Raw genomic sequence first — 24,297 nt, forward strand, 5'->3', positions numbered from 1 at the left:
CCAGATAAAATTCAGTACACAGGCTCCTTGAGGAAGATGCAATCGCCACTGCAGCGGAGCCTCGGGCCACCCGCTCCTGCCCCTGACTCACCGCTGTTCACCCCCACCGAGGAACAAGTCCGTCAGGAAGCCGCGCCGCAGCCAGGGCTTTTAAAGATACCAGAAAGTCTCCCGTGGAGCCAGAGGTGGCGTGGCGATTCACCAGATTAGAATCACCCTCACCAGCCGCAACGTGAAGTCTTTGGAGAAGGTATGTGTCGACCGGATCAGAGGTGCGAAGGAAAAGAATCCCAAAGTGAAAGGACCGGTTCGGATGCCTACCAGGACTCTGAGAATAACTACAAGGAAAACTCCTTGTGGTGAAGGTTCTAAGACTTGGGATCGTTTCCAGATGGGGATCCACAGGCGACTCACTGACCTGCACAGGCCTCCTGAGATTGTCAAGCAGATCACTTCCGTCAGTATTGAGCCAGGAGTTGAGGTTGAAGTCACCATTGCAGATGCTTAAGTCAACATTTTTAATAAATTGATAATCAGTTGTTTAAAAAAAAAAAATTCAGTACACAGGCCCTCAGTGGGGAGCACAGCATTACAAAGACTTCACCCAGAGAAAACTCACCTGCAGGCCAAGAGGAAAGCATCAAAGCGTTAAAGGGGACCCAGTGCCGAGGGTCCTGAAGGTGAGGCGTGAGTCTTTGTATCTGAGGCCCACAGGGAACCTCAGCCCCGAGAGCACCAGGCAGGAGACAAAGGAGGCAGCCTCCTCTCTGTTTGTGAGGGCCTCCTCTGGAATTTGGGCTTGAGGAGCTCGGAAGTTAAATGTCCACCACCAGCTGTACGTCCTGTGGGCATTCAGCACGTTTTCCTGTGTCAGTGAGCTCCAGGCCAGAACTAGGAGCCTTTCCACTGTGGGTCGCAAACTCACCGGACTTGTCCAATAGTGGCTGAAATCGGTTCTTCCCTGACAGGAACTCCACGGTCTGTGAAAAATAAACGGGTGTGGACTTCATCCAGTGGGCAGAGGTCTTGTTCCTGAAAAGTAGCACTGCAGTCAGCAAGCACTGGCCCGAGTCTGCTTCCTGTTCCAGCGGAGACTTGGAAGAAGAGCCAGAGGGCCTATCTCAGCGCCCTCTTCCTAATATCAGTCACAGAGAAGTACTTCCAGGACTTGAAGGGCATGCTAGTTCTCTCTCCTGCAGCCTCTTGTGCCGCAGGGAAACTGGAGAGAAGATCTCAGAGAGGAGATACATGAACTCCACCTGCAATGCTGCCCTCCCTTGAGGGGAGCGGGATGCTGACGTTGGATTCATCTATTCCCTCAGTGCAAGAAACTCAGCTGCTTTATGCCTCAGTTTCCCCTTTGGTTAAATGGGGTCCGTGCTGCGTATCCAAAACCACATCAGTCAAATGAGTATATCTAACGCCCTCCAGAAGCGGCAGAGGGCAAACTTATCCTCTGATTAGCATCTCTATAATAATAAAAATAATTTGTAGTATTAGTTCTGACAAACGACCACAGTTTGGGCCTATGCAGCAGTGTCTCTCCACATCAATGAACATATCAACTGCCCCAAAGACTCTCCAGTGGAGATTTAGGGGGAGGGCTCGAGCGAGCGAGCCGTTGACATGACCCCTTTCCATCTCGCGGTCCCCCTCTCCCCGGGGCAGGCAAGCGCTCGTTTTACTGCCTGGCAACCAGACTGGGACTAAGCTTGCTAAAATATGAGTGTTTTTTTGGCTGGAGTACCAGAGCGCCTGCAGCCCTACGGAGAGAGAAAAATTGAACACACCAGGCCGTGGCTCCAGAAAGGGGAAGAATTAGACTTCACACCGAGCAGGCTGAACCATGGCATTCTTTAGATAATGCTTAACAAACCCCCAAACAAAGGCAGCCAACTTAGCTGCATGTTCGTAAAATGTATTCTCAGCAGATTCGGGCTTATTGAAGCACTGAGTCGCTTTGCAGCCAGGGTCCCCATCCTAAGCTTCCAGTTTTTCCGTGCTGTTCCCCTTGTCTAAATTCCTACAGATTCTGCCAATCAGAATTCCTCACTTCGGGCTCAGGAGGGCTTAGCAACCAAGGTAAATGGTGGTGCTTTTAAATTTGATCCTAACCCTGAAGAACAACTGCCCCCCACCCCAAAGCCCCCTGCTCTGACGAGCCATCTTCTGAGGCCGGTCCTCAGCGGTTTGCAGGCTGACGGCTTAGAGATGAAGGGTGTGGAGTTCTGGGATTCACCTCCACGTCTCACCATTCCACCTCAGATGACACCTCTTGCATTTATTCAATGCTGTCGCAGACTTTCTATGACCAGGATCGTGAAAGTTCAAACTTGAGGTTATTTTTATTTTTGGAAATACCACTGTCAGTGTTATTTTTAAAGCCATGGTTATCATTGGTATTACTAGCATTTGTGTACCCAAGTAGAAAGCCAGCTTGATAAACTAGTAGGCATGTTTTTGTGGTCCAGTCCGTTTTGTGCTGCAGAATGTATAAGGCTAGGTAGAAAGGGCAAAAGGTATGGAAGCAGGCTTATATATCTGAGATCAAACAAAAACGTCATTGAACTCCACTGTTACTTAGTACAGCTTTCACTCCTTCTTTCCCCTTCCCCCTCCATGTTATCCCATTTATCCTGTACCCAAATACCCCAGGATTCGTGTATTAGTTGGACCCTTTTGTAACAGTTGGCGGAGAACAGGAATTTAAGGTCCGGAGACTAGATTGGGTTCCTTACATATGGACTCTGCAAATTTCATGAGAACAATACTTGTCCTTTAGGAGAAAGCACCTCTTCACTCCAAGATATGGAGAACTGGCCCTGGTGGCTAGAGTCCCACCAGCATCCCCTGCTAACTCTGGGACCTCACACGGGATTCTTTGTTAGGGGCCTTCTCCATAAACTGAGAATAACAATTCCTACTCTCACTGAACTTCCAGGGCTCTCTCAGGGGTGAATGGGATAAGGAGTAGAAAATATTTTCATTGCCTCTGAGAAAGAAGATGTGTTGACTGAAAAAAAAATGCACAACCTAAAATTTGGAAATTATGTTTTATTTGGAAAACTTGATGAGGACTTAACGCCCGGGAGGCAGTCTCTCAGATAGCTCTGAGGGACTGCTCTGAAGAGGTAAAGGAGGGGCCAGGATATATAGGAGTTTTTGCAACAAAAATCAGGTAGTCGGAAAATCAAAAGCTTACTATTAATTAAAGAGAAAACAGACATCTCAAGTTAATAAATTTAGCGCTTTCCTATGTATGGGAAGATGCAAAAGTCTGGACTTATTGAAATCATTCCTTTGATAGGCACCTTAACTATCTAGGGCCAGCATCCTGCTTTTCTCTCTATCCTGAATCCCCTCACGGGTGCATAGCTGGGGGCGGCTACAGTGGCTAACGGTTTGATGGCTGCAACATCCTTTGTTTACTGATATAGCAGGTGACATTTTTCATCCACAAATGCAAGACATTAAACTTCCTAAAAAATCTCCAGGACTCTAGTTCTTGAAGATTCTTGCATGTGGCTTCCCTGAAGCCTCATCTCCACTGAAAAGTTGCAGCTGAGAAACTACACCCAACCCCAGAGCACAGACCAGCACCTCTAACCAGTGTGTGAGCTGAAGTCTGCTTGGACTGGTGACCTAAATGTTCATGGATTCAGGTCTGCAGATTTAAGAGGTGACCACAGCAAACATGGAAGCCAGGAAACAAGTCAAACACAGAGCTTAACAACAGAGTCCAGCTCCATCCCCAGGAGACAGAAGAGACTCCAGGATTGCTGGAGGTGAGGACAAGGGAACTTTCAGGGTGGCTCCACACAGAGCAGAAAGCAGGCTTTACGGATGATGGCTGCAACTGTGCATTTTTGCATTTATGTGTATGCAGTGATTGCCTGTCACAGAACGCCCACTCAGGCACATGGACCCACAAGTAATAATACCACACACATATGTGTGTAAATGCGTATGTGTGTGTGTGAAGCACAATGCACTGTCCTCTGGAAATGAAGCTATATTGCCCAGAACACCACCTAACCAATAGTGTACGTTCAGTAAGTTACCTGTTGACTGATAAGTGATTCTACAGACTTTTAAATTATCCACATAATTTGAGGGTCTTCCCCCCAAGAGATCGTAATGGGTTTTCACTGGTAAATCAACCTCTCACTCAGGCCATGGTGATCAATAGCCCACAGTTGTGAAACCGCTGAGTGGGGTTCCGGCAATGGATAGAAGGAAGCTCATAGTGTGTTCTACCCCCAGCCCCGTGCCTTGACACTCCTGCTTCTTGCTGGAGACTAAACCCTGGGTCTTGGGCCTCTGCTTCCTCTCCCTCCACACACTCTACCCAAGTCATCCACCCATCGCCATGGTTTTCAATACCATCTACAGGCTGATGAATCCCAAAGCCCTATCTCTGGCCACTTTTCCAAACTCCAAACTCAGATCCAATTGCTATTTGACATCTCCACTTGGATGTAAAACACACATCTGAAACCTCACATGGCCAAGCAGAACTCTTTGCCCCCATCTACTCTCCAAATTGTCCACGTGGCAGTTAGTGGGGTCTCCACCCACCTAGGAGTCACTTTATCCTCCACACCCTACCATCTAAGTCAACCAGTCCCGTGAGGCCTCTGAATCATGTCCAGAGCTCTTCCCTTTCTCACTGTCTCCACCAGTACCTCCACTTCTTGCCCTCCTAAACCCTGCCACAGGGCAGCCAGAGGGTCTTTTTGAAAATGTAAATCAGAGCTCACTCTCCTGTGTAAAGCCCTCCAGGGATTTCCCATTGGATGTAGAATAAAATCCAAAATCCCTGCTCTGACTTACTACACTTCCAGTCTGATCCTTGCCACCAACTCCAACCCCATATCATGCCACTCTCCCCTCCTTCACTCAGCTCCAGCCTCACTGCCTTCTTTCTGGGCTCAAATAGGTCAAGCTTGCTCCCAACACAGGGCCTTTTCACTGGCCATATTTTCTGCCTCGAACAACCAGCACCACTGCCACCTCTGCCTCCTCCTCCCCTTTCCTCCCCCTCCCCCTCCCCCTCCCCCACCCTCTTCACCCTCCCCCTCCTCCTTCTCCTCCTCCCTTACATGGATGGCTCCCTCTGGCATTCAGATCTCAGCCCCAGTAGGCCCCCTGATCACCCACCCTAAAGTACCCATCTGGTCACTTTATACATCACCCTACATAGCCCTGTTTTTCTTATTTGCATCTTTAGTCCTGGTTTGTCTCCTCCAGCTCTGATGTAGCTCAATGAACAGAGATATCACATCTGAGTGGCCAGAACAGAGCCCAGCATGTAGCAGGTTCTCAGAACAGTTTCAAATGTATGGCTCTTCTAACCAATAAAATACACACAGACACGCATTCATGGTCACAGACGTTTAGGTAGAATTTTCTCATTATTCTCATTGTCCACAAGACATTACACACCACAAGCCTATGCTTACTTTATGCCTAATATCCTTTTGTTGCCAGGAGGCAGAAGAAAGAAATTGCTGAATAATTATTGCCTCAATTGGCAGGAAGTAAGGAAAAGACCAAATTCGCTCCCCCTCACCCCAACCTCCATCATGACCAACTATCTCTATGGTCCATCTGAACACCAGTGTTTAAGGAACGCTTTTGAGATCGAAAGACCTAAGTTTGAAGCAGGGGCTCAGCCACTCACTACACAGGGGATGCCAAACACCCGTCCCCCTCTCTGGCCTTTGTTTTTCTCTCATCCGGTGGATGGACATACTACCAGCCCTGCCCACCTGAAAGGGCTGTAATGAGGAACAATGAGATATATAAAATCACTTTGCACACTGTAAAGTATAAGCTGTAAATGTAGGGATTATTGGCATTATTGAGATAAATGGAATTTTCAATGACTGCAAAGATCTACCTGATTATTGATTTCATTTGATACCATCGATCACCCTGGCTCAGGGTGTGTGTGTGTGTGTATTTTGGGTCAGGATAGGAGCAAAAGAAGGGCCGATAACCATGAATTTTAAAGAACGCATCCCAACAACAAACACGGAAGGCTCATTCTGGGAGTCAAAGCTAATATTAAGAGCGAGGAGCCCGCAGGCGGAGGAGGTCAGAGTTAATTACAGCCGGCGGCATTTTACATGGTGCCTACCCAGGCCCCCTCTGCTGGGAACACCACATTCTAAATCCAAGCTGGCTGATATTAGCGAGCACTGATTAGAATAGGCCCACAGGGCCTCTTAAACTTTCCTCCTCTTTTAAAGCGTTTGTTTTCAGCAAGATTTATGGGCACCTCTGCTGAGCGCAAGCAGGTTTGCTAGCATGCAAGACCTTCCCTTTATAAAGCCTTGGCCGCACAGCGCCCGCCTGGGCACCCGGGTGGGAAGAAAGGCAGGCTCCATCTGGGTGATCTTCCTTCCCGCAGAGAAGAGCCTGTAGGGACCTGGCAGAAAGTGTTCAGATTTCTGACCGGCCTGCAACGGCCCCCAGCACCATGAGCTACCGAAGGGGGTAAACACCCATGGCCTTCAGGAGAACCAGAGGGCCTCAGTCTCTCCATCTGTGAAATGGACTGACAGGAAAAATGGAAGTTGAACTTGCCAAGCTCTGACAGGTAAGAAGGGCTTGATGTTTGAAAGAATGTCCCTTAAACCCTAGCCACACACCCAGAGTACTCTTCTTAAAAAGAATAAATGTATTTCTCAGATTTAAATGTTCATGTGGAATGGGCAGCAGGATCTCCAGCCAGGATGCAGGGATCCAGTGAGGAAAATGAAAGAATTCTCATCTCCACTTCACAGTTGTGGCCCATCCCACACCTGGAAGGAAATCCTCAGGGAGAGAAAGTTCTGCAAGAACTCTCTATTCCGTACTTACTACCCAAGCTGAGTGAGTCTGGACCTGTGGGATGAGGTCCCTCTGTAAAATGAGATGTGGATGAGACAGCATGTCACATTCCTTCCAGTCTGAACACTATCACTCTATAATTCTTCTTGTCCCTTCCCATGACACCCACAAAACCAGGGACCATTCTGAAAAGAAATAAGGGACAGCTCCGAGATGCCACAGGCCTTTTCTGGTCAAGAGTTGCTCTGTGTCTCAGGGCTGCCAGGGAGTATAGTCTTCTTGCCCAGAAGACAAGGGAAGGCTGAAATCGCCAAGGTGAATGCATGCATATGGGCTTCCCCATGAAGGATTAGTAAGGAGCCCGTGAGGACCAGCTGTTCACCATCTCCAACGAGGACCAAATGAAAGGGAATGGGCTCCGCCTGACGGGCTGGGCTCAGGCTGCAAGTAGGGAAGTGCTTCTAGCCAGGACGGGTTGTTAAACACAGCAACGGGTTACCAACAGGAGCGTTGTAAGCTTCTTTTTCAAACTCCTTCTCTGGCCTGATGGGCCCTTGTATGTCTGAGGTGGCTCAGTTGTCTGGAGTGAAACTGGGAGGAAGGGCAGGGGCTACGCGATATCCCACCTTTGCCAGCCATATGATGCTACTCTGAGTCCGTCAGAGTGTGACTAGTTAATTAGAAAAATGGCAGCCCCTCTCCTTGGCCAGTTAAAAAAAAAAAACAGGACTTATCCAGACTCAAAGGCTGAGTCCAAGAGGAGGCAGCACCCCTGAGCAGTCGCTGTGCAGGGGGAGGTGACGTTGGCAGCAGGGCTGTTGTCTCAAGTCCAGGGGGTTGAGTTGACCCCTCCCATCACCACTTTCACTATCTCTGTGACTGCGGACAAACTACCTAAAACCCCTGAACCTTAATATCCTCATCTATAAAATTAGGTTCAATAATTCCCACCAGGGAAGGTCCTTGTATGAGATGAGTTAACTTCTGTAAAGCACCTGTTACGTGGACACTCAGTCAATATAAGTGTCCTTCTTTTCCTCCTGGCAGGCTCTGGATCTGTGCAGGGAGTGCCCCGATTGACCTCAGAGGTCTCACCAGGAAGACAGGAGCCAGGGAAGAGCCAGAGTGGGTCGACCTGCCAGTTCCTTGGACTCATTTCGTGATGGACCCTCAATAGGTCTAAATTACCCCAACGCTGTGTACCTGGGCAATGAAAGCACACAGCTTCAAAAACCAGAATCTGAGGATTCCACACTCGGCTTTGCCTTGATCAAGTTCCCTTGACTTCTCTGTGCCTCAGTTTCCCTTGATTCAGTAAAGATGGAACAAGAGTATCTAGGGTGGAGGGGAGAGTACCCACCATGTACCAGGCACTAAACTTAGCACTTTCCATACTTTCCTTTAATCCTCAAGAATCCTGCAGTGTTATTACTATAGAGTCATTTTACAGGTAAGGAAACTGAGGTTTACAAAAGCGCATTGCCAGAGACCAAACAGATCACGTGTGGCACCAGGATTCAACTGCAGCCTATCCAGCTCTGAAGACAACCCCCTTTTGCATTTTTAAGTACCTCTAAGAGGTGTTCTGAGCATTTGCAAGATTGTGTCTGCAAAGAATGTTTGATGCTGGAAGGGAATCAGCAATTCTTAAGTACTGCAGATTCCAAGGTGCAAATTCTCCATCTCTCTGCCCCCTCCTATCACCCAACTAGGTTAAAATCCAGGAGATACATACAATGGGAATTAATAGTAAGACTAGGTTAACAGGAAAAATAAAAGAATGTCCCATTGTATTTGTCTTGATGACAGGAAGCATAGAAACTTTAAAAATGCAAACTACTAATTGTCTAAATGACCTCCTGCTCCACTGCCTAGCCAGCTGCCTCAGGTAGTGTGGGCCAGGCTGCCTTCCATAAAATTCATCTGATTCAGCCCAATTCATCAGACCCTAAAGACTGTTCCGGTGGCAGAATGTGATCAGTGACTTGAGAATTCCTCTTCACATACAAGGGAATTCATTTCTCCCTAGGGCCTGAAGCACTGAAGTCCTTCTCACTCCACTCCCAGAAGGTAAATTGGCATATGGACTACACCTCTCCTTAAAGAGAGAAGCCCAAATTCAGAAACTGATTTGCCAAAAATGAGGCAGTGACAAGATTTAGTTGGAACTGGGCCCTCAGTGAGTTACGTCTGTTAACTCTTCTGTTCCTTTGCGTTCTAGAGCTCTGGTAGACTCCAGTTATTTGTCCAGGAAGAGTGAAGCTGGCTCTTCCCACCCAGGTCTCCCATCCCAAAATTCTAGAAGCTAACAGTATTGTTTCCTTCACCTCCCAGGCAACACCTCCTACAAGGACCACACCTGCCACCTGAGTCTTGAAAATACAAGAGTCTTGTTGAGGAATACTCTATTCCCAACAAATCTATAAAAGTCAATTAGGGAAAAGTTATCCACGTTCTTGGTTTTACTAAACAACAACAAATAAGTAACAATAACAACAAACCAATTGACCACTAAATTCCTCTAAAAACTCTTTTATTTCAAATATCTGAGGTAGAGCCAATTTCCCAAGAATGCCACTGTTGTGTAAATCGAGGTACGCCTGTCCTGAGAATGAACTCCCAGCCAGGGTCCCTTGTTTGGTTGTATAGCCATAGGGCCAGACTGAGTTATTCATTAACGTCCTGTATGAAAACCGAATAATAATACTGAAGTGTGTTAAACAAATCCAGATGAGGGGGTTTAAATCACCTCCAAGTCACTAGGCTTAAAACCGCTGTCATTTCCCCTGGAACAAATACGCTCTAGCACCACATTATTAAATGGAGATAACAATATTTATGCCCATCCCAGGTTGGGGCCTGGGTGGACAGCTCCCCTGGGCCGGGCCAACACAGAGGAAGAATTGACAGGCACTGGGGGAATGGGTAGGTGGTCTCCACCCACCGAGTCCCCTTCCAGTCCTGTGATTCCAAAATACGCTCAGAGGTGAGGGGCAGAAAGGTGTCTTGGAATGAGCAGTGCCTGTCGTGTGTTCGAGCCAGAAACGTTTCCGTGACTAGCCGTGGGAGTCAAAGCCTTCGCCCCTTTGTAACAACCACTTAGCTCTTATTTCTCCCCAGGGATTTATGTGTGAGCGAACAGCAGGCAGCTGCCACCGGGAACTACAAGGCAATGGGACGCCTGCAGGAGGAAAGGCCCTCCTGGGCTGCTCCTGCAAGCAGCCAAGATGCGGTTCGCTTCCATCTCTGGTGGGATCCCATGTCTCCTAGGTTACAGCTGAGGACTGTGTTTTCCTTTATTACAACACAAAACGTGTGTTCTCCAGGGACTGTTCAAACATCTGTACGAGGTACACTGTGCCTGCGTGTGTGTGTGTGTGTGTGTGTGTGTGTGTGCGCGCGTGCACTCACACACGCTCAGACGGCAGCGGCAGTCATGACCCAGCTCTTCAAATAAACCTCTCCAGATATTTAAAATTCATGGGGCCTCAGTGCTGGCCCAGCAGCCAGTCTGCTACAGATGTGCAGTGGTGCAGTCTCAAAACTCTAATTAAAATAGAGGAAGTGATCTCTTCCTCAAATTTCCTTTAGCTTGAACTCCATAAAAATCACTAGGTAATATCCGATCGGCAGAGTGAATCACAGGAGCTGGCAGCTGGGCCAAGTGGACAGAGCAAACAGACTTCTGGCCCCCCGCAGGGCTCCACATGCCGCGGAGCACCTGGGCCCGTGAGCCACAACTACTGAGCCTGCGTGTCTGGAGCCTGTGCTCCGCAACAAGAGAGGCCGCGACGGTGAGAGGCCCGCGCACCGCGATGAAGAGTGGCCCCCGCTTGCCGCAACTAGAAGCCCTCGCACAGAAACGAAGACCCAACACAGCCAAAAATAAATATAAAAATAAATAAATAAATAAAAGATTACTATAAAAAAAATAAAGACTTGGATTGGATATTTAAAAAAAATAATAATAATGATGATGATGCCTAATCCTGAATGCTTACTTGCGGCAAGTACTGTTTTAAACATTTTGGTCCTCATTTCAACCCCACAAGGTCAGTTCTGTCATCATCTCCATTTTATACATGAGAAACTGGCTAGAGAGGAGAAATAACTTTCCCAATATCACACAGCTAGTAAGTGGTGGAACTGGGATTTGAACCTGTTCTCCCAACCACTCTTCTGTACGGCTGCTCACAGCTGACTAAGATGGGCAGGGATGCCTTGCAAAGGCAGTCACACTTACTTTTGGCTTTGAAAGACAACCAACATAAACCAACTATAAAAAGCAGGATTTGGCATCATGTTTCTGCAGGATCCTGGGGGTTTTCTTTTCTTTTTTTTTTTTTTTTTAAATAGATCTTTATTGGAGTATAATTGCTTCACAATACTGTGTTAGTTTCTGTTGTACACCAAAGTGAATCAGCCATATGCATACATATGTCCCTGTGTCCCCTCCCTCTTGAGCCTCCCTTCCATCCTCCCTATCCCACCTCTCTAGGTCATTGCAGAGCACCGAGCTGATCTCCCTGTGCTATGCTGCTGCTTCCCACCAGCTAATTATTTTACATTCGGTAGTGTATGTATGTCGATGCTACTCTCTCTTCGCCCCAGCTTCCCCATCCCACCCCGTGTCCTCAAGTCCATTCTCTATATCTGTATCTTTATTCCTGCCCTGCAACTAGGCTCATCAGTACCTTTTTTTTTTTTTTTTTTTTTTAGATTCCATATATATGCGTTAGCATACGGTAGTTGTTTTTCTCTTTCTGACTTACTTCACTCTGTATGACAGACTCTAACTCCATCCACCTCACTACAAATAACTCAATTTCGTTTCTTTTTATGGCTGAGTAATATTCCATTGTATATATGTGCCACATCTTCTTTATCCATTCATCTGTCAATGGACATATAGGTTGGTTCCATGTCCTGTCTATTGTAAACAGTGCTGCAATGAACACTGTGGAGTGAATCAAAATGAACACAGCCACCGGGAATATTGCTCTCACAGCAGCTCTAAATCATAGTTGCCCATTCTGGAAACACTGTTTTCATACCGACATATATATACACTACCATGTGTAAAACAGATAGCTAGTGGGAACCTGCTGTATAGCACAGGGAGATCAGCTCGGTGCTCTGTGATGACCTAGATGGGTGGGCTGGCGGGGTGTGGTGGGAGGGAGGTCCAAGAGGGAGGGGATATATGTATACATATAGCTGATTCACTTCGTTGTACAGCAGAAACTAACACAACATTGTAAAGCAACTATACTCCAATAAAAATAAAAATTAAAAATAAATAAAAGCTCTGAGAACCACACTGAGAGGTCTGTGTTAAAAGGTGAAAGCCAGGCTCAGGAAAGTGAATCAGCGGTAGGATTAGTTGTTATACACCAAGAGGCAGAGAGGGAAGTAAAAGACAGGTTAGACAAGTGGGGGTGGGGGTGGGGTTCTAAGGCCCATACAGAGTAGAGCAGGCAGCCTCTCACCTGGAAGGCCACCTGTGCAGCAGGAGTGCTCAGACTGCGGCATCAATCCACACCTACCAGATAACAGGTCTGATTGATTTGTACTGTAAAAAACACCTGATGATGAAAATCATTCCCCTTTATTTCTTCTAGATATATAATCATTCGTTTGCTCATTCCCTCAAAACGTGTGCAAAGTGTTGGTTCTCAGAGATGAACAAGACCCAGGAACTTACACAGACAAGCAAATACAACCCAGGGATAGAGATGACCCTCTACACCAGCCTGGTGTCTTGGGATTTATGCCCTTTTCACACTCATTGGCAATATCAAAAACACTTATTGGGTCAAAGCTATATGCAGATGTCCTCAGGGGAACAAAGGGCTTAAAGAGGCGTCCATTTAACCAATTAGAGTTCCACTTAGCCAATTTCTATTGAGTTTTATTTTTTTCAGGGGCCACACAGTCAGTGCATGATTAATTAACATCGGATTAATGTGTAGGAGTTTAAAGGAACTTCACACTCAATATTTGGTCCTCTGAACCCTCTGAACAAGGAGGCATGATCACCCCTGTTTCAATGTGGGCAAGTCACGTCACCACGCCTAACCCAGTTGTCTCATCTGTAAAATAAGAGATGTGGGCTGAAGATCATTAAGACCTTTTCCAGCTCTAAAAGGCTATGATTCTCAACATCAGCACTAAGACTCAGGGAGAGGAAATGACCTGAAGAATGGTACACCCCTTAGTGATCGGTAATGAATGTTGACCACGTGCTATGCACTAGACACGAAGCTAAGAGCCATACAAGGGTTTTCTTGCTGGTCTTCACTACAGCCCTGCAAGTGAAATGGGCACTAATGTTAGACCTTTATTCTATAAACGAGGGAACTGTGACACAGAGTGCTTACACACCCTGTGCAATGTAACACAGCTGGAAGCAGAGGCACCAAGTGGAAACACGATCAAGTCTGAACCTAGCGACCAAGTTCCTACCCACCACACTGTCTGGCCCACCCAGCAAGGGAAGTGGCCATGATGGCACAGAACACAAACCCAGATCTTCTAGTTACAAACCCAGGCTCTTTCAGCTGAACCTCGGCAAACACCTCAGTATTTTGGGGTGCTTGTGACTCCAACTGCAGCACTAACTCAACAATGCTTGAGGGTAAATTACAAGTAAAGAGCCAGTACAACGAGTAATAACCTGATGATAAATCTCAATGGGGTTAATGCCGAGGGCCGGTCCTGGTTGGTCAGGGTTGGCCAGGGTGCAGGGAAACAAGCACCCTTAGCTACTGCTGGTGGTAGTGTACAGACCATTTAGACCCAGTAATTTCCCTTCTAGGAATTTAACTTAAGTAAATGTCTCCTCCATTTTTGACCCTTCAGCAATTAAGCCTTTGACTCTCTAATAAAAGATATGGTCCTTCTCCCCATAAAGATCAAATGCGCGTGAATGTTTGCATGCAATTACAGAGGATGCATGGATGCCAATCTGAAACCTATCCATGAGTTTCAGCTCCGAATCCCTAAAGAAAAGAAAATCAGTGATGTCCAACACCTGGATAATACGGTACATAAATTCAATTTAATATTATGCAGCCGTTTAAACAATGTTGGAAATGTGAAAGAACTTTTAATGACACGGGAAAGTGTTCATGATAAATTGTCAAATGCGAAAGCAGATTATAAAACGTTATAATATGAACCCTACAAAAATACATAGGCAGAGGGAAAGAAAAACATGGGAGATGGGAGGCTGGAATCCAAACATTAATAGCGATTTCTGGGTAGTGAGATGACAGATGATTTTAGTTTCTTCTTCATGATGTTTTACGTGTTCTGAATTCCTTATAATAAATATGAAGCCCTTTTATAATCAGATATGATGATTTTTTAAACAGAAATAATCTAATGATATCACCTAAACAAGCATGAAGTTTCATTTTTCTCCCACTGCCAGATATAAGCTCTCAGGCCCCCCAAGGACAAGGGCATCCATGTCAAAACCAAAATCAGAAGTTGACATGTGAACTTAGTTCCCACTTCTCCATTCTTTGGCCACTGAATAAAGTTTGTGCTGTGTTGGGAAAAAAAAAAAAAAATTGAAGTGCATGATCAGTGGATAATAGTAAATTCCACCTACTTGTATGTAAAAATGGAGATACTTTTCTCCTCAAGAGAGAGGGGGTGAAACACTGGATATCAAATCCATGAATGAAAAGGCAAGGGTTCCCAGCTCTTTAAGGCAAACACTCTCCAAGTGGCGGTTCTCAGCCACAAGCCCAGGAGAAAACTCCCTCCCCAGGGGCAGATGCGAGAGGAGAGCCGGGATAAACATAAAGTTCACGTGGCTGGTAGGAGCGAATCGAACATATGGGCCTGGAATCTGCACACCAAGTCTGGGGCACCATCCTGAACAACAGGAGAAAATATTGCACGTTTATTCTTCTCTCCACCTAAATATTTCTCTGGCTAGAAAAGTCTGGTTGGAAATAGTTGAAACCTTGAGAGAATTGACTAAAAATCCAGTTTAGCAATCCCACTCAAAATACATACATAAATAGAAACTGATAAAATCTAACTTGCTTGTGAGTTCTTTTAAATTGCTTAAATACACACACACACACACAGGATACACGTTTGAAAAATATGGCCTCTTCTCTTTATTTTTAATTAGTTCCAAAATGGCTTTCCAATCGAGATTTGTTGAAGCAATCAGATGCTTCATGTTGCCATGAAAAGTGCAGTTTTTCTCTTCTAAAATAGATTTGATCACATCATAGTACTGCTGAAAACCCCACACCAGAGCCCCAGGTCCAAGTTTAGCCTGTTAAAACCCCCATCCCAGCCGCATACAGCACCCTGACCAAGCCCTATGCCCTGAGGCCCACCGGGGCTTGCCAGTCCTTGAGAAAACTCTGTCCTCTGTTGCTTACACCTTTCCCCTTCGCTGAATGCTATTTCCCAACCTCCTTCACCTCCTCCTGTCAAATTCTGTCCATCCTTAGACGTCTCTCTTCAAAAGAAACAGTGAAACAGAGAGCGTCAAACTTGTATAGGATGTTCGTCAACTACAGCAAAATCTTGGTGCAAAAGAAGGAGTCTGACAACAGACAGAAGTCAATCAGTTGAGAAAAAGCGGGAAGGGCATCACAGACAGGGAAGAGCATACGCAAGGTGCAGAGATGCACACCAGAGCACAAACAGTGAGGCAGGGAACGGCAGGAGAGGAAACTGGGAAGGTCCTGTAGGGCACGCTAGAGTCTACCATCTCAAAGGAGAGGTATCTGCAAAATGCAAACGTCATGTCCGGTCAAGCGCCATAGTACATGTGCGTGGCTCAGCAGAGAAGAGCCTGGTTCTTAGACAGCCAGCTCCAGACATCACCTTGACTGCGAAGCCTTCTTCACTGCCTCCATTCAGAATTAACTATTTCTTCTCCACGCGCCTTTAGAGCATTCTCTTCACACCTTGAATGTAGGATAAACAGCCGATGCCTGCCACCCATCACAAAGTTACTAAATCAGATCTCGTACAGTGGGGTCCAGGCCTTGGACATTTTTCCCTCTCACACGTATTCTTTCTTGTATGAATGAGTAGACATCTCAAAGATTTATGGCCAGCGAGGGCCTCCATCACTTGAAGACTGAAATGACTCTGGAGGCTCAAGTGCAACTTTCAGCTGAAAGGCGTGTGGCCCAGGGGCTGAGGCTGCTGTCAGTGGGGTCAAAGGGAGGAATGCTGCACAGTCAGCCCAAGGGCTCTAAATAGACAGCAGGATGTCCGTGCTGCTGCAGCCCGGGGCCCCAACACATACGGTCCGAAGGCTCAGCTGCAGAACGTGGGGCCCAAAGGGCTGGGAATGACATTCCAAGTGCCATTCTGGACTTTGGTGGCTGACCTCTGGCCAGGGTGTGATGTGGCTGAGGTCTGTGTGAAATGCTTCCATGCCAGCTAAGATCACCTCTCTTCACCGTGTTCCAAAGGAAAGCGAGGCAGCACTCTGTGTTACGAATCCCCACGAGGTTGAATCGTCCCTGAAAAGGGAGGCTCCAAAGCCCACAGAAGGGACTGCAGCTTTTAGAAACAGCCAAATTAACCAACAATGATGAGTCTAGCAAATTACCACACATAATATTGCACAGCAACTCACAATGAAAAAGAGAGGGACTACAGAATCAAAAAAGGTGCTTGGGGACTTCCCTGGTGGCGCAGTGGTTGAGAATCTGCTTGCCAATGCAGGGGACACGGGTTCGAGCCCTGGTCTGGGAAGATCCCACATGCCGCGGAGCAGCTGGGCCCGTGAGCCACAGCTACTGAGCCTGCGCGTCTGGAGCCTGTGCTCCGCAAGAAGAGAGGCCACGATAGTGAGAGGCCCGCGCACCGCGATGAAGAGTGGCCCCCGCTTGCCACAACTGGAGAAAGCCCTCGCACAGAAACGAAGACCCAACACAGCCAAAAATAAATAAATAAATAAATCATTCCTTAAAAAAAAAAAAAAAAGGGTGCTTGTTTTGTAAGGTTGATATGTAAAGTGATGCCAACACTCTGATTTCAGCTATGTGAACTGTGTCTGCACATGGGAAGGGGATATCGAACATCTATTCTCTGCTGATCTCGTTACAAGAATAATTTTAACTAACCCCTACAACTCCAAGAGATTTTTATTTTTCGCATTTTGTAGATGAAAAAAAAAATGAGACTCAGAGTCTCATGTTTCAGACTCATGATTTTTAAAAAGCCAGTGTCCTTCTGGTGTATCTCAACCCCAGACACCCTATCCTTCCTCTTCCCTTCAATATCTGCTCTCTGACCAGAATGTGGTAATGGACATTTACATATCCGTATGAATTTAAGCCATTACTTCTCTCTGGGCATTTAAGAGTAAAGCGAGTAAAATTTAAGAGCAAAATGTAAAGGTGAGTTCCCTTGTTAATGGATCCAGTCTTTAAAAAGCAGCTGGAGGAGACATCTACCAAACAGGGAGTCTGGCACCCACTCCATCCTTGCAATCCTAGCTGCTTGGTTATCAGGGGGTCAGGCAGGGAGGGCACCAAAGTCCTCTGACTTCCTGCTTAGCCGCTGGCCATGGGGCCAGGCTCTCCATCATGGAAAGCCCTTAATACCACAGGATGGAAGGTATTCTCTGCCTGAAAGATATCATTATTGAATGAAAGGGGAGGGAAAACAGAAAAAGGGCATCAAAGCCTAAACAAATAACATCAGCATGAAATCTTTAATGAATGGCTCATCCAATGCGATCTACTAAAATCCAGAAGGTTTAGTAAAAGATGCCTTAAACCCAGTTTATACTGCAAATCAGCCATGAAGAAAAGTCAACACCAAGTTAATCCCCATTTAATAATTCAGTTTCAGGATGTTAAAACATATTTCTCTTGGAGCTCCTGCATGTATGACTGATAATGGGACAACCAAGAAACACACTGGAAAAAAAAAAAAAAAAAAGAAAGAAAAGTATTCTTTTTGGAACTATACTATTAGTAGCTTCCAAGAGGTGGCAGTTAGCTCTTCATGACTGACGCCTGACTTCATCTCCCAAATCCTTTCTTTTCCCCCTTAGACCTCCTCCCAGGCAGGAAAATTTTAAGTCCTGCTTAGGGGCCTGGCCTTGACCAAGCATGACTGTCAGATCACTGGTTTAGACATCAAGGACAGGCTGCCCTAGAAACTTCAGTGGGACAAAGGTCATTGCGATAGAAGACTCTTCCCTCAGGCCCCTTTGGGAAGAGTTAATCATGCAGTAATCCCGATTCACCAGAAGGCTTGCTGAGCCTGACACCAAGAGATGGGAGCAGGCCAGCCGCCTCACCAATCCAACCTTCCCAACCCATACCATTCTCAGCTGACATCCTGAGTTCTCAAATCATTCTGAGCTCAGAGCCGATCAGAGGCTGCCGTCAACTAAAATGTACTCACAACCTTAGGCCTGACGCAGCACTGTCTTAACTCTCCCACTGACCATCTAGAAAGGACTTTCCCATCACTGATGTTCTCTTGGATCAGGCAGCTTCCAGGGTCTTCCTCAGTGGAGTTCTCCAGACATGCAAGAAATGCCCAACACAACCTTCTTCCCCATCGGAACCTTGACCTGACCCCAGTTAAGTCCTCTCCTCCCTTCTCCCAAGCCTCACTCATTTCTAAGTACAGAGAAAACTCCAGGGTGAAAGCAGTTCTCATAAGCTCTTCTCAGAAGAGCTGCACTTTATACTTTACTCAAGCATCAAACAGGAAGACCCACTGTCAAGTCCACAACTGACCACAAAGCAGCCTCAGCTTCTCCCTGCCATTCCCTGCTTCCCCCACCCCACAACTGCTCCACGGATGCCTCCACGATGCTCGCAACGGCACAGAAGAGAAATTAAAAGCAAATCTGCATCACCTTTGCGCAGTGCTAGAGCACTCGGTTTTAATTTGCATTTTATTTGCACAGCACTTGCATATAATATCGTGGAAATGCCCAGAACTCTCCCTTCCCCCTCCCCACCCCACCTGCTTCTCTGCGTCCACGAATCCCAGGACGCCTGTGGACCCAGGCAAATTACAGAGGGACTTAGCATCTTGGAGAACTAAACCAGAGAAGCTCCTGGGTGGCATCTAAGGGCAAGAGAATCTGAGGATCAAGAGTTTGATGGCAGTAGGTTCTGACCCTCGAATAAATTAGAGACCAGTTATCTGTTTTCCTTACATTTGAAATCATGGTAAAATTCTCCTCACTGCCCACTGTGCAAATATGCACGATGCTGACTCAAAACCGCCAACTCTCAGGACCGGCTTAACACAATCCCAAACCTGGTGAGAAGCCATGGGACAGCTACCTTGTGCCATCTGTGGAAGCCCCCGATGGGCCATTTAATATCCCTTTCCCTTTAACAAGTGAACTTTCTACGGCTTGGGTTCTATCGGGTGTTATACCCACCAGCCTGTCATCCCACCTGGCACCTGTACGGTTGAATACTGCCACCCCAGAGGTCCCCCACATATATACGTGCACATACACATACCCCAAAACTAGCCTGAGTCCAACACACACTCGCCTCAAGCATACACCCTTCTGCCAATGCAATACTATAACATCCTATGATTTCTGTAAGACCTGAAGTTTACATAAACATGCCCACACAGAGGACAAGAAGGATCTGGGAAATGTACCGCATCGCTTCACGTAACCATTCTCTGCTTCCTCAACACCCATCCGAAGTACTGCCCTCCTCCTTGTTTACACAGACAAGCAGTTTCCAACCTGATGGAATTCAGCATCAAAAGGAAAAAAAAAGGTGAGAACGCTTTGCTAAATACGCTCCCCCAGTGTCAAAACTGACAGCCAGGTTCCAAGAGGTACTTAAAGAAGAAAACAAAATCAGGAGCAAAAGCAATGGGATAGTGAAAACAGAAAGGACTAAAAAAGAAAGAACACGGATTAAATCGGTTCTTTTTCTTTCTCCTTTGTTTTCAACTGTTGCCGAGTTATTTATCCCTGGAAAGCCACTTGCTTTTTCAAGATGAAGTATTTCTTTGTGGGATGACTTCTTTCACTGGGTTCCAGTTTATGGCTCTCAGGGAAGGGGGAAAAATACCAAATCATAGAAGGCTGGGGTACAAAGGGAGCTTCAGGACATCATTTGTCTTCTCATTTTATAGAAGAGGGGACTGCAAGGCCCACATTTTGCTGGACCACAGTTAAGTGACTTTTCCAACACCACAGAGAAAGACAGTCTGAAAGCAGAGACAAGAGGAAACCCTCAACCCCTCCCCCCCTTTCTCGTGTTCCCTCGCACTGGCGTACCGAAAGAAGAGAATGTTCTGAGATGTCCGTGATGCTGGTCTCACCTTTCCTCCTCACTCCCTGACTACCCTTGACAGTGATATTGCATGTCCTTGCCTTCAGTGTCCTCTATCGCCCAACACAAATGTCTGTGCCCAGTCCCTTTTTACTTTACCTGAGTGCCATGAAGATGGATAAGGTAGCAGTTCTTACTGAATTTGTGGCAAAGGCATTCACAAAATCACTGCCCACTGAGTTGCCCAGTGACCCTGGGATAATCATCCCTATGATTCCTCCTCCTTAGGGAAAAGTGCCAGGGGAAGTTTCTCTCTCCAGATGCCCAGGGAGGCTGCCAATTGCTAGCAATTGAGCCCCATGTAACTCAGAACTGTTGCTTTCTCCGCTGGCTTCCAGTGTTCAGAACTAAGTTTCATATGTTCACCTGAATGACTCCTCTGAGCCTGTGTTTTATGGAATACCTCTTGCTCCACACCACCCTTGTTTTCCTTCTTTTATTCTTATTTCAATCATTTTATTGAATCATTATCCTAGTCATTTCAGACTCTATAACAAATACCACAGACTGAATGTCTTAAATAACAAACATTTGTTTCCTACAGTTCTGGAAGCTGGGAAGTCCAAGATCAAGGTGCTGGCAGATTTGATTTCTAGTGAGAAACTGCTGCCTGGTTTGCAGATGGAGACTTCTTGCTGTGTCCTCACATGGCAGAGACAGAGTTCAGGTCTCCTCCTTTTCTTATAAGGGCACTAATCCCACCATGCGGTCCCCACCCTCATGACTTTATCTAATCCTAATTACCTCCCAAAGTCCCCATCCCCAAATACCATCACATCGGGGATTAAGGTTCAACATATGACTGTCCCTTCCCCCAAATTCATTCGGTCCATAGCATTTGATATGATTATAAATGCCTCAAATCATCTTTGGAAGGGTATCATATAAATAATATTAATGAAACTCTCAAGATTTGAGGAGAAAGATAATGTATAATTTTCATACATCTTGGGCCAAAACCAGGAATGCAGAGCTGGTGAGAACATTCCTTTTGTGCTGAGATTACAATACCAGACAGACAGACAGAGAACTCCAAGAGGATCCCAGATGTGAAGGTAAATCTGGGACAGGCCCCCTGTGCACCCATCTTTCCATAGCCCTGTGGCATTTATCCACACACGTGACCATCTCCTTTATGGCTCACAAGTGGCATCTGACTCACTCCAAATGTGCTGGGGGCTGGGAATGCTTTGTGGTTGGCTGACCTTGTACCCACTCTGGAGCTTTGGGTTGTTCATGGATCCTCGTCAAAATTTACAAAAGCACAAGACAGATGAGAAGGGGGAAGCACATTCCTCAGCTGGAAGAGTGGCCAAGTAACCACAAACTGCTGACCCTCCTGGGATCCTGCTGGTCACGGACTTGGCTTCAGCAGCCCAATGACTTGTTCCTCCAGACAGCGCCTACGCCCAAGCCTTCTCCCCTCCAACAGCCAGCCCTCCAGGTCCCGAGGAGGGAAAGCATGATGGGAAGCAGACAGGTACCAGAAAGGAATGTAAGGAGCCAAGGTTAAGACTGAGAAAGAAGCCACTTCCTCCATACTCGGTGCTCTGCCAGATTCTAAGACCCCTCTGCCTAACAATTATCTCTCTAAGTAGCCTTTGGTCCAAGCTCTGGAGCTCAGGGGGGATTCCAAGGCAGTAGCTACAGAACATAAAACTTTCCATGTCTTCTACACAGGATGTCCTGTCTGGTATCTCTGTGGGATTACCCTAGACCAGATGTTATTTTCTTAAAATGCAGAGTTTATCACACCCTCCACCCAAGTTGTACAGACTCTGGGCCTGGAGGGAGAAGAGGGTGACAGGTAGACCCTGTGCCACATACTGGTTTGAAGCTCAGGTCTGGAGGTAGGGTCAGAACAGAGGTGGTGAAGCCAGGCTCCACTCTTTCCTAACTAGGTCACTCTGGCAAAGTTACTTAACCTCTCCATGCCTTGGTTTCCTCATCTGTAAAATGGGAACAATAACGGAAACTACCTCATGGGATTGAGAGGACCATGGGATGTGCTGGGTTCAGGGCAAGTGCCATGTAAATTTTAGCCTCTCCTTCTCAAAAAAGTCTTGTCCTCCAAGATTATAGCTCAGTCCCAGATAGAAAAAGGAACACAAAATCGCCATTAGAGTTAGTTCAGCCTTCTCTCCATTATTTGCAAAAACGTTACATTTCCTGTTGTGGGACCACCTCACCAAGATATGCCTCCTCTAAACTTGGTCATCTGAGGCATGCAGGACTGGTTTGGATGTGCAGTGAAAGATGGAAATTATTTGCTGTTGAGTCTATGCCTTATCTCTACCCGCCAAACCAAGATAATTATAACTAATTGTACGTGGTTAACACTCTTTTATATACCATGTCACTCCCCTGCTTCAAATGCCACTTTCAATGGGCCCCCAAACAGGGCTCCTTCCATGGCATCCAAGGATTGTGATCTGCCGTCAGCCTTCCCCACCTCATCACCTGACAGTCCCCATCTTTCGTGACATCTATAATCCAGCACCGCTGAACTGCTGCTTCCTTCTTGGTGCTTGGCATGCTCCTCCTGCCTGATGCCTCGACTTACATCGTCCCACCAGCCTGGAAAGTTTCTCCTCTCCTTTTGGCCAATTCTTCTCAGTCATTACCTCCTCCCGGACACCTTCCACGCAATACCACCCCCCACCAAACCCCGCCAGCAGGCTGGGATGCATCTAATTCAAGTTCCAGTTGTGATCTGTACATTGTTTCACAACTACACTTACCACTTTGAATAATATTGATCTTTATTCCCTGTCTCATGGACCCTCTGGAGTATGGGTCTCCCAAGAGCAAGGAGTGTGTCTTGAGTGTGTGACTCAGGTGCCAGCACAAAGTAGGTGTTCGTGGAAAGGAGGACAGGAAGGAAGGAGATAGAAATATGCAGTTGGATTGGTCTACAGGTAGGAGGGACTCAGATAAATAGCACACTGTCCAAGTAACGGGATCTGATGGACTCATTGTCACCCAGCAGTGACAGGGCCCTGGAGAAAGGGTTCCTCTGCTAGAAATTCATGACTGAGCAAGCAAGAGAGGAGAAGGGGAAAAACTTCTGACTGTGGCACTATCTGGGATGGAATGTTCTAGAAAATTAGCACGAGGGAAAAAAAGACTCCAAGAGGAAAACTTTGAGGCTTAAGTTTGAAAGGACCTAGTAGGCCAAATATCGCACCTAAAACGAAACCCCTCCATTCAGGGTTGAGGCAAGACCAGGTTGCTGGGTAAGTGTCGGGAAGCAGAAAAGACCCTACAACCACTCTTCTTCCTGACACGGCTCCTGGGTGGAGCTGGCCAAATACACATTCCACAGCAGAAAGGTCAAATTGGATACCCATTGGTAGCTAAAAAGAAATAGTCTTTCCTCGGTATCCACGGGGGATTGGTCCCAGCCTCCCGCCCTCTGCAGCTACCAAAATCTGCAGATGCTCAAGACCCTTATACAAAATGCTGCAGCACAGTTGGCCCTCTGTATCCTCAGGGTTGAGTCTCCAGATGCAGAACCTATGGACACAGAGGTCCAACTGTACAAAGATGAAGAAATCCAACCCAAGTGCTGGCAGCATCCAACTCAAACCTGGTTTCTACCTTTATTACTGGTCTCAGTGACAGGCATAAAGCCCATAATGGCAGCTCCTTGAAAACTACAGCAGGGTGAGCATGAAGACTAGATTTCGGGCCTAAGAGATAAGGTGCAGTGTGGAGGACAAGGACTGATCTGCCAAGAGCCACGGCACATGGGAAACCAGTGCTGCCCTCTCACCCAGACGTGCATCCAAAGAAGCTAACTTTCTCATTGCCCAAATTCTGCCTGGACCTGTACCCAAGCTACACACAATAAATATTCACTCCCCTCCCACCACTTCCCTTTGAGACTGAGTAAATTTCCCTCCCCCACTGACTTTGGGCTTCACCGTAAGACTTGTTTGGCCAATGGAATGTGAGCAAATGTGCACATGTGGTTTGGCTGCTATCATCCTCCATGGGAACACGGCTCAGTGCCTGCTGATCCAAAGGGAATGTAGACAAGACCCGAACTCAGACTGACACCTGGAGCCAAGTCCACATGGCCCACAGCCTGAAACAGATTAATCATGCCAACCCAGAGACCCAC

At 46.7% G+C, this 24,297-nt stretch overlaps 1 protein-coding gene and 1 pseudogene across 1 annotated transcript in view; one reads left to right on the top strand and one right to left on the bottom strand.

Moving 5' to 3' along the window:
• LOC137761728 (small ribosomal subunit protein uS10-like) overlaps positions 1-508 on the top strand; it is a 28,848-nt pseudogene extending 28,340 nt beyond the window's left edge.
• The window catches only part of LMX1A (LIM homeobox transcription factor 1 alpha), a 146,242-nt gene that overhangs the window by 74,159 nt on the left and 47,786 nt on the right, over positions 1-24,297 (bottom strand). The gene's annotated exons all lie outside the window — the stretch shown is intronic.

The sequence above is a fragment of the Eschrichtius robustus genome, chromosome 3, assembly GCF_028021215.1.
Source record: "Eschrichtius robustus isolate mEscRob2 chromosome 3, mEscRob2.pri, whole genome shotgun sequence".
Taxonomy (NCBI): domain Eukaryota; kingdom Metazoa; phylum Chordata; class Mammalia; order Artiodactyla; family Eschrichtiidae; genus Eschrichtius; species Eschrichtius robustus.